The sequence below is a fragment of the Alexandromys fortis genome, unplaced genomic scaffold, assembly GCF_014885135.2.
Source record: "Alexandromys fortis isolate MF-2015 unplaced genomic scaffold, M_Fortis_MF-2015_v1.1 scaffold_293, whole genome shotgun sequence".
In the NCBI taxonomy this organism is placed as follows: Eukaryota; Metazoa; Chordata; class Mammalia; order Rodentia; family Cricetidae; genus Alexandromys; species Alexandromys fortis.
Window position 1 is genome coordinate 339429 of NW_026068177.1, and position 6940 is coordinate 346368.

Below are 6940 nucleotides of genomic sequence, written 5' to 3' on the forward strand. Positions count from 1 at the left end.
AATTGAATCTTCACTTATGAGAATGCCAACATAGAATGCCAAAGGATCTTTGGAACTTTAAATATCAGATCAGCATCCATGGATGCTGCATACAATGAATGTCAAGACACTTGACTATGGTACTGAAGCTTGGGTAGGAGAAGCAATTTCTAATGGTAAGAGAAGACATCAAAATACCAAATGTTTTAATTGTGGCAGAATTATACATCTGAGAAGGGATTGTAGACAATGAATTCCTAAGAATAATGTCTCCTCCTGGAATGGCAGAAATAGGAGGACTCAGCCTACAGGTATATGTAGGAGGTGTGGCAAAGGTCAACATTGGAACAATGAATGTAGGTCAACGAAAGATAGACAAGGTAACCTGATACCATCAGGAAATGCGGTTGGGGCCTCTTGCAGACCCCCACGATGAACAGGGTCCAATCCTTCCCAGTGACTGTGGAGAACATGTCTCACCATGAAAACCTAAAATCATGTGGTCAACTTTTCATCAATACCATTTAAGTGTTTCTTGGCAGGACCTCTTAAAAGAGCTGCAAGGCTTTACAGCTAAAGCTGAGTCAGGAAGCCTCTCTTAGATGAGAGCGCTTGCTTGCCTCTAGCAAGGAGAGCAGACCCGAGAAGTTGCTGCTACCAAGAAACCATGCACAATGCAGCCATTTTGTTCTAGAATTACTTGCCAAGCTGTCTCAGGCTTTATGTAGATGCAGTTGTCCACGTGGGTGCCATACTGTAACATGAGAACCGGCTTGTTGGGGTTTATGTCCTGCCCAGTTCCCACAGCTGGTAAGCCCCCAAAGAAAATCACACAGAGAGTCTACATTTGGTTATGAATTGATTGGCCCATTAGCTCAGGCTTCTTATTAACTCTTGTAACTTATATTAACCCTTCATTCTTATCTATGTTAGCCACATGGCTTAGTATCTTTTTTAGCGGGGTAGGTCACATCTTGCTTCTTCCGTGGTCTGGCCAGGACTGTGGGAAGAGCTTCCTTCTTCCCAGAATACTCCTGTTCTCATTGCCCCGCCTCTACTTCCTCTCTGGTTTTCCCACCTATACTTTCTGCCTGGCTACCAGCCAATCAGCATTTATTTAAAATATAGAATATAGAATTGTCCTGCACCAGATGGCAACAAGCTAAGAAACTAAGAAACTTATAAAGAGATGCCCTACTTGCTCTTTCTATAATCAAACACCATTGCCTGCAGGGAGTAACCCTAAGGGTACTCAAAGAAATGAAATCTGACAGATGAATGTGTTCTACTTTGCAGAATTTGGTAAATTTAAATATGTACACCACACCATAGACATGTACTCAGGTTTCCAATGGGCAACTGCCTTGAGTTCAGAAAAGGCTGTCTCAGTAAACATGCATTTATTACAAGTTATATCCATCATAGGCATTTCTGCACAAATAATGACAGACCAGCATATATATCTAAAAAATGAAACGGTTTTTTTTTCCTATTACAACATAAAGCACATTACAGGAATACCAAATAATCCTACAGGTCAGGCAGTTATAGAAAGGTCAAATTGTATATAAAGGATATGTTGAACAAATAGAAAGGGATTGAAAATACCCCCAGAAATAGATTGCACAATGCTTTATTAAGCTTGAATTTTCATAACGCCAATGAGAAAGGAACAACAGCAGCAGAGAGGCATTGGATAATGGAAAAAACTTCTGAATTGAATCAACCAGTATACTTCAAAGATGTGTTGATCTCACAATGGAAACCAGGAGATCTACTATGTTTGGGAAGGGGTTTTGTTCTTGTTTCCCCAGAAGAAGAAAAATTATGGTTACCAAAAATTAATAAAGATTAGCTTTGAAAGGGAGAAACCTCTTGAAACAGAGAAATGACAGCTCATCCACAACAGGGACAACCATGCAGATGGTAAGGAAATCATATAGGGTTAGGGCAGGGTTCTGCTCTTATCTTTTGGGAAAATACACATCATCAAAAATTCAAGAGACCCTGGATGTTTGAATGCTGACAGAAGGAAAAATAACTATCCGCTAAAGATCATCTAGAAAACAGAATATGGATTATGGATCCAGGTACAGGTGTGGTTGCACACACACACACACTCACACTCACATACATTAATATATTCAGCTGATTTTGAAGTTGGACAATTTCTCTAAATTCAAGTGTGTTGTTAAAATGAAAATTAAGAGTTTCTGTCTTATATCGGGAGCCATCTGGTATGGAATAGAAGGAAGACTTCAGGAAAAATTTTAATTTCTCCATGCCTATTTTGTCTGTATCATAGTCTTCATTGAATATATATTTATATGAATGATGTTTAAGTTTTCCACATGAACAATAGATTTTCCTACAGATCCTTTTCCTGCAGTAATCTTTGAAGTTTCCCGGAAGAAGATGGGGCCCCATAGTAACAACTCCACCTAGTTGAGATGACATCGTGATGCTCTATAAGACATCACTACTATAAGACCACGTTTTGGGTACCAGCTGCTGAAATGGTGCAACTTCTCATGATCTTCTGGCCAGAACTCCAAATAAGAACTTTGAAAAAAAAAGAAAAAGAAAAAAAAAACTCTATCAACAGCTCAGAAATTGTTTGCACCTATACTAGACAGTAATGTTGAAACTTAACCATCACTTTACTTTTTCAGGATCTCATTAAGAGAACATGACAGCAGGAAGCAATTCTAGAGGACAACATCCCCTATCTTAAAACAGTTTGTCCTTAGGGTTGGGAACACTGTTTATGAGTTGCTGATTATTACTTGTACTAAACAGAGGGTGGAGGTGAAAACTATGTTTGTTCAAAAAGGGGGATAGCTCTTCCAGTCTCTTTGGCCTCGGCGGCAGAAGCAAGATGACGAAAGGAACGTCATCCTTCGGAAAGCATCACAACAAGACGCACATGTTGTGCCGCCGCTGTGGCTCTAAGGCCTACCACCTTCAGAAGTCTACCTATGGCAAATGCAGCTACCCTGCCAAGCACAAGAGAAATTATAACTGGAGTGCCAAGGCTAAGAGATGAAACATTACCGGGACTGGGTGGATGCGGCACCTAAAAATTGTCTACCGAAGATTCAGGCATGGATTCCGTGAAGGGACAACCCCTAAATCCAAGAGGGCAACTGTTGCAGCATCCAGTTCATCTTGAGGACTTCAATCTGTCATAAAATAAATGTTCTGGTTTCCAAAATTAAAAAAGGGGGGGATAATAATAGTGAGTAATAGAGCGAATACTTGTGAGCTATTATTTATGTATTATTTATGGTTAATTTATATTGGTATAGTTTTGTATATTGATACAAGTCATATATTGCTTGCTTTGAAAGCTGCTTGATTATACTTCCTGCCTGCTCAAGTAATATTATCTCCCTTCTCAGGCCTTCGATGTGGATGAAGATTAGATAGTCATAGTTACTGTAATCATATGATCTATCCAAGCCATTTCCTATACAAGACTTAGACTCCATAGGATAGAATGTTTCTTAATCATTTAGCATATGTTCCTTGTTTAATATTGTTTATGCTGGTTGTAATTCTAATTCTAATTGATATCTGTTCCTAGTGTATATAGTTTTGAATTGGGTTTGGAACTCTCTTATTTAAACAAAAGGGGGAGGTACTGTGGTTGCACATTCTGTTCCTTCAGCCAGTAGCCCACTTGGGCATGGTCTCTTATACTGTAAAAGCAGCTGTAAATGTGTGCCCACTCTCTTGCTTCTGGTTCCCGGTTCTGGCTGCTGGACTCTGTTCCTGTTTACGCAGAGGACTGTTATCTAGGACAGTGATCTGTAAGTTTTTCCCTTAAATAAATAACCCTTTTATTATTCATAATTCTGAACTGGTGTGGGATTATTTTGTGACTTCCATCATTACTAATATATATATAGGCAAGATGCTTGTGGTAGTGTGAGTGAAAATGGACTCCATAGGCCCATAGCACATGGTACTACTAGGAGGTGTGGCCTTATTTGAGTAGATGCTGCTTGTTGGAAGAAGTGATTGGGGAAAGGCTTTGAGGATTCAGATGCTCAAGCTACTCCTAGTTTGGCAGTCACTTCCTTGCTGCCTGCTGATTCATATGTAGAACTCTCAGCTACCTCTCCAGCACCAAGTATGCCTGCTTGCCACAAATCTTCCAATGATGATAGTGGTCTAAACCTCTGAAATGTAAGCCAGTCCCAATAAAATGTTTTCCTTATAGAGTTGCCATGTTCATGGTATCTACTCACAGCAATAGAAACCCTAAGATAACGCTGCTACATATAAAATAAAAATGTCTTTAAAACAGGAAACTATATGCTATTAATCTTTATTTGCTGCCAATGGTGCCTTTATATTGGTTTAAGGTTTGTTATTTCTGGTATACTTTCTTGACTTTAATGCTTTAACTTTTTTTTCAAATCTGTCAATTGCTCATTTGCTAGGGACAGTGCATTATTTGTGGCTAAAGTGCCAATAGCAACAAGGTTCAATGCTGCACCAGCATGGCTTGGATGCCGAAACTGGTGGAGGGTGCCAGGAATGAGACACTGAGGCTTCAATGCTAAAGGAAAAACAACCTTTATTTTTCCCCATGCTAGAGCCACCAGACTTCCAGGACATAGCTTGCACCTGCCACACAGGAGGTGGTCACCTCCCTAACAAAGAATCAGGATATGCTAATGTTGTTCGGCTCCTTCTTTGTAATTTGGAGGATGCCTGAAAAGAGATGTTAATTCAGCCTATGTGACAGAGCTGGCCTACAGAGCAGGCATAGGTAGATGTGTGGACATGACCACAGCGATTTACCTGGATACCTACTAAACAGAATGCTAATGAATTTCCCCCTCAGTTTATATTCTGGTACATAAGGCTGTTTGGAGAATAAATTGAGAGGAATTTTCAGGATGTGAACTCAGGATTTCATGAATGATCACTGAGAATCTCCCTCCCAATAAAGTCATCTGAGTTGTATCTTTAATCCCATGCCTGCCCTCTGGTCTAGAGAAATCATTTAGTGTCTGGGCTGGCACCAGACCACAACATAATGGTGCCCAATGTGGGGCTGATCAGTAAACCCAAAAAAAGTGCTGAAAAAATGACCAGACGTACAGAGGAAAACATGAGGAACCCGTGAGAGAAAATTGTACCACAGGTAAATACATAAGTAATGAACACTCAAAAATAGAGAACAGAATTTTAAAAAGTATAGAAAAGCAGAAAAATTAAATTGCGACTAAAAATTTTATAAATAATAAGATATATATGTATATATGGGATAATAAAAGAGTATTCAGTTATATATGTTGATAGCTAAAGAAATTTAAAATAGAGCAAAAACAGAGACAAAAAATATTTAAAAACTGTGTGATAGTCACAAGAATGCAACTTTTATCGCTTGCTAAATGGGTAGAAAAATTAAAAAGTAGCCTTTTCACTAACAATCACCTAGGTTACAGCTGAGATGGTGACAGTTCCACGCACATGCGCTGTAGTTGAGTTTGACTGGCAAGCAAGAGCCAGGTAAATCTAACCCACCTGTGGGTAAAAGACAAGCAGGAAACAGTAAGTTTGTAGAGTAAATTTAACCCTGTACAGTCAGCAGCCCAGAGTCAGCCAATAAAATAGAGGAGAGGATTCAAAATTTCTAATTTTATGATTACAAGGTAAAATAAAAAAAAAAGATAGTTGAAAGTTGGTGCAGCATGTCCTACCCCATGCCATGTGGCCCAGCTTCAGCTAGGAGCTGGACAGGCTGGTTTACAAAAAGGTAGCCTCAGAAAACTTCAGCTTCGGGACAATTAAAAATAAGCAGGTTAAATATGCTTCTTTTCCGTTTCACAATTTTTTGCTTTTTTGTCAAAAATCTGCTGTTTATAGGCATGTAAATTTGTATCCAAGGTGGATTAATATCAGTTCCTTTGATTCTCAAATCTGTTTTCAATACTGTGCCTCTGCAGTAAAGTTTAAAGTCAGAGATTGTGTTGCATTCAAAAGTTCCTTGATTGTTCAGGATTTTAGGATTGTTTAGGCTAACTTGAGTTTATGTTTTCTTTATAAAGTTGAGGATTGTTCTTTCGAAGTCTGTGAAGAATTTTGCTATAATTTTAATGGGCATTTACATTAAATCTGTAGATTGATTTCAGTAAGATTTGTCATTTTTGCTATGTTGTTTCTACCTTCTCAACAAAATAGATCTTTCTGTTTTCTGATGTCTTCATTTTCTTCAAGGATTTAAAGTTCTTGTCATAAAGGTTTTCCCACTTGTTTGGTTAAAGTCATTCCAAACTATTTTGTGGTGTTTATGGCTATGGTAAAGGATGATGTCTCTCATTTATCATATGTGTAGAAGAGGTGCATTTTGAGTTGTTTTCAGATTGTATATATGACAAAATAACTCTGCTGTGAACATAGTTGAGCACATGTCCTTATGGTATAGTTGAGCATCTTTTTGTATAGGCCAAAAACTGGTATTGCTGAGTTTTAAGGTAGATTGCTGCCTAATTTTCAGGAAAAATCGTCATACTAGAATAGAAAGTGGCTGTGCCAGTTTGTACTTCAACCAACATTGGAGGAATAAAACATCAGTCTACAATTTTTTTTTTTAAAAAAAAGGTCTTTATACAGCCAAAGTTGGATTTGCAGTCACTATGTAGCTAGGTTTACCTCCAACTCTTTATCTACCTGCCTCAGCTTTCCAAGTACTGAATTTCAGGCATGCACTACAACACCCAAGCTTAAAATGTAATCTTAATAGTACAGCTCCAAATACCCAACATACAAAAAAATATGATGAAGGAAATTAACAAATTTTGAACCTAGGTAAAAACACAGAAGTGTGTTTTTGATTCTTCCAACTTTTTCGTATGAATGAAAAAGTTTCACACATGTATTTTTGTAAAAGGTTTCGATTTTGCTATTTTTGTTAATGTTTTATGGGTAGTCCAAAAGAAAAGAC

General features: G+C 38.2%; 2 protein-coding genes and 1 pseudogene across 12 annotated transcripts in view; 1 reads left to right on the top strand and 2 right to left on the bottom strand.

Annotated features, from left to right (window-relative positions):
* Positions 1–6940, bottom strand: part of LOC126492530 (zinc finger protein 60-like) — a 152396-nt gene that overhangs the window by 111155 nt on the left and 34301 nt on the right. The gene's annotated exons all lie outside the window — the stretch shown is intronic.
* The window catches only part of LOC126492529 (zinc finger protein 60-like), a 104177-nt gene that overhangs the window by 62829 nt on the left and 34408 nt on the right, over positions 1–6940 (bottom strand). The gene's annotated exons all lie outside the window — the stretch shown is intronic.
* Positions 2858–3151, top strand: LOC126492533 (60S ribosomal protein L37-like; annotated as a pseudogene).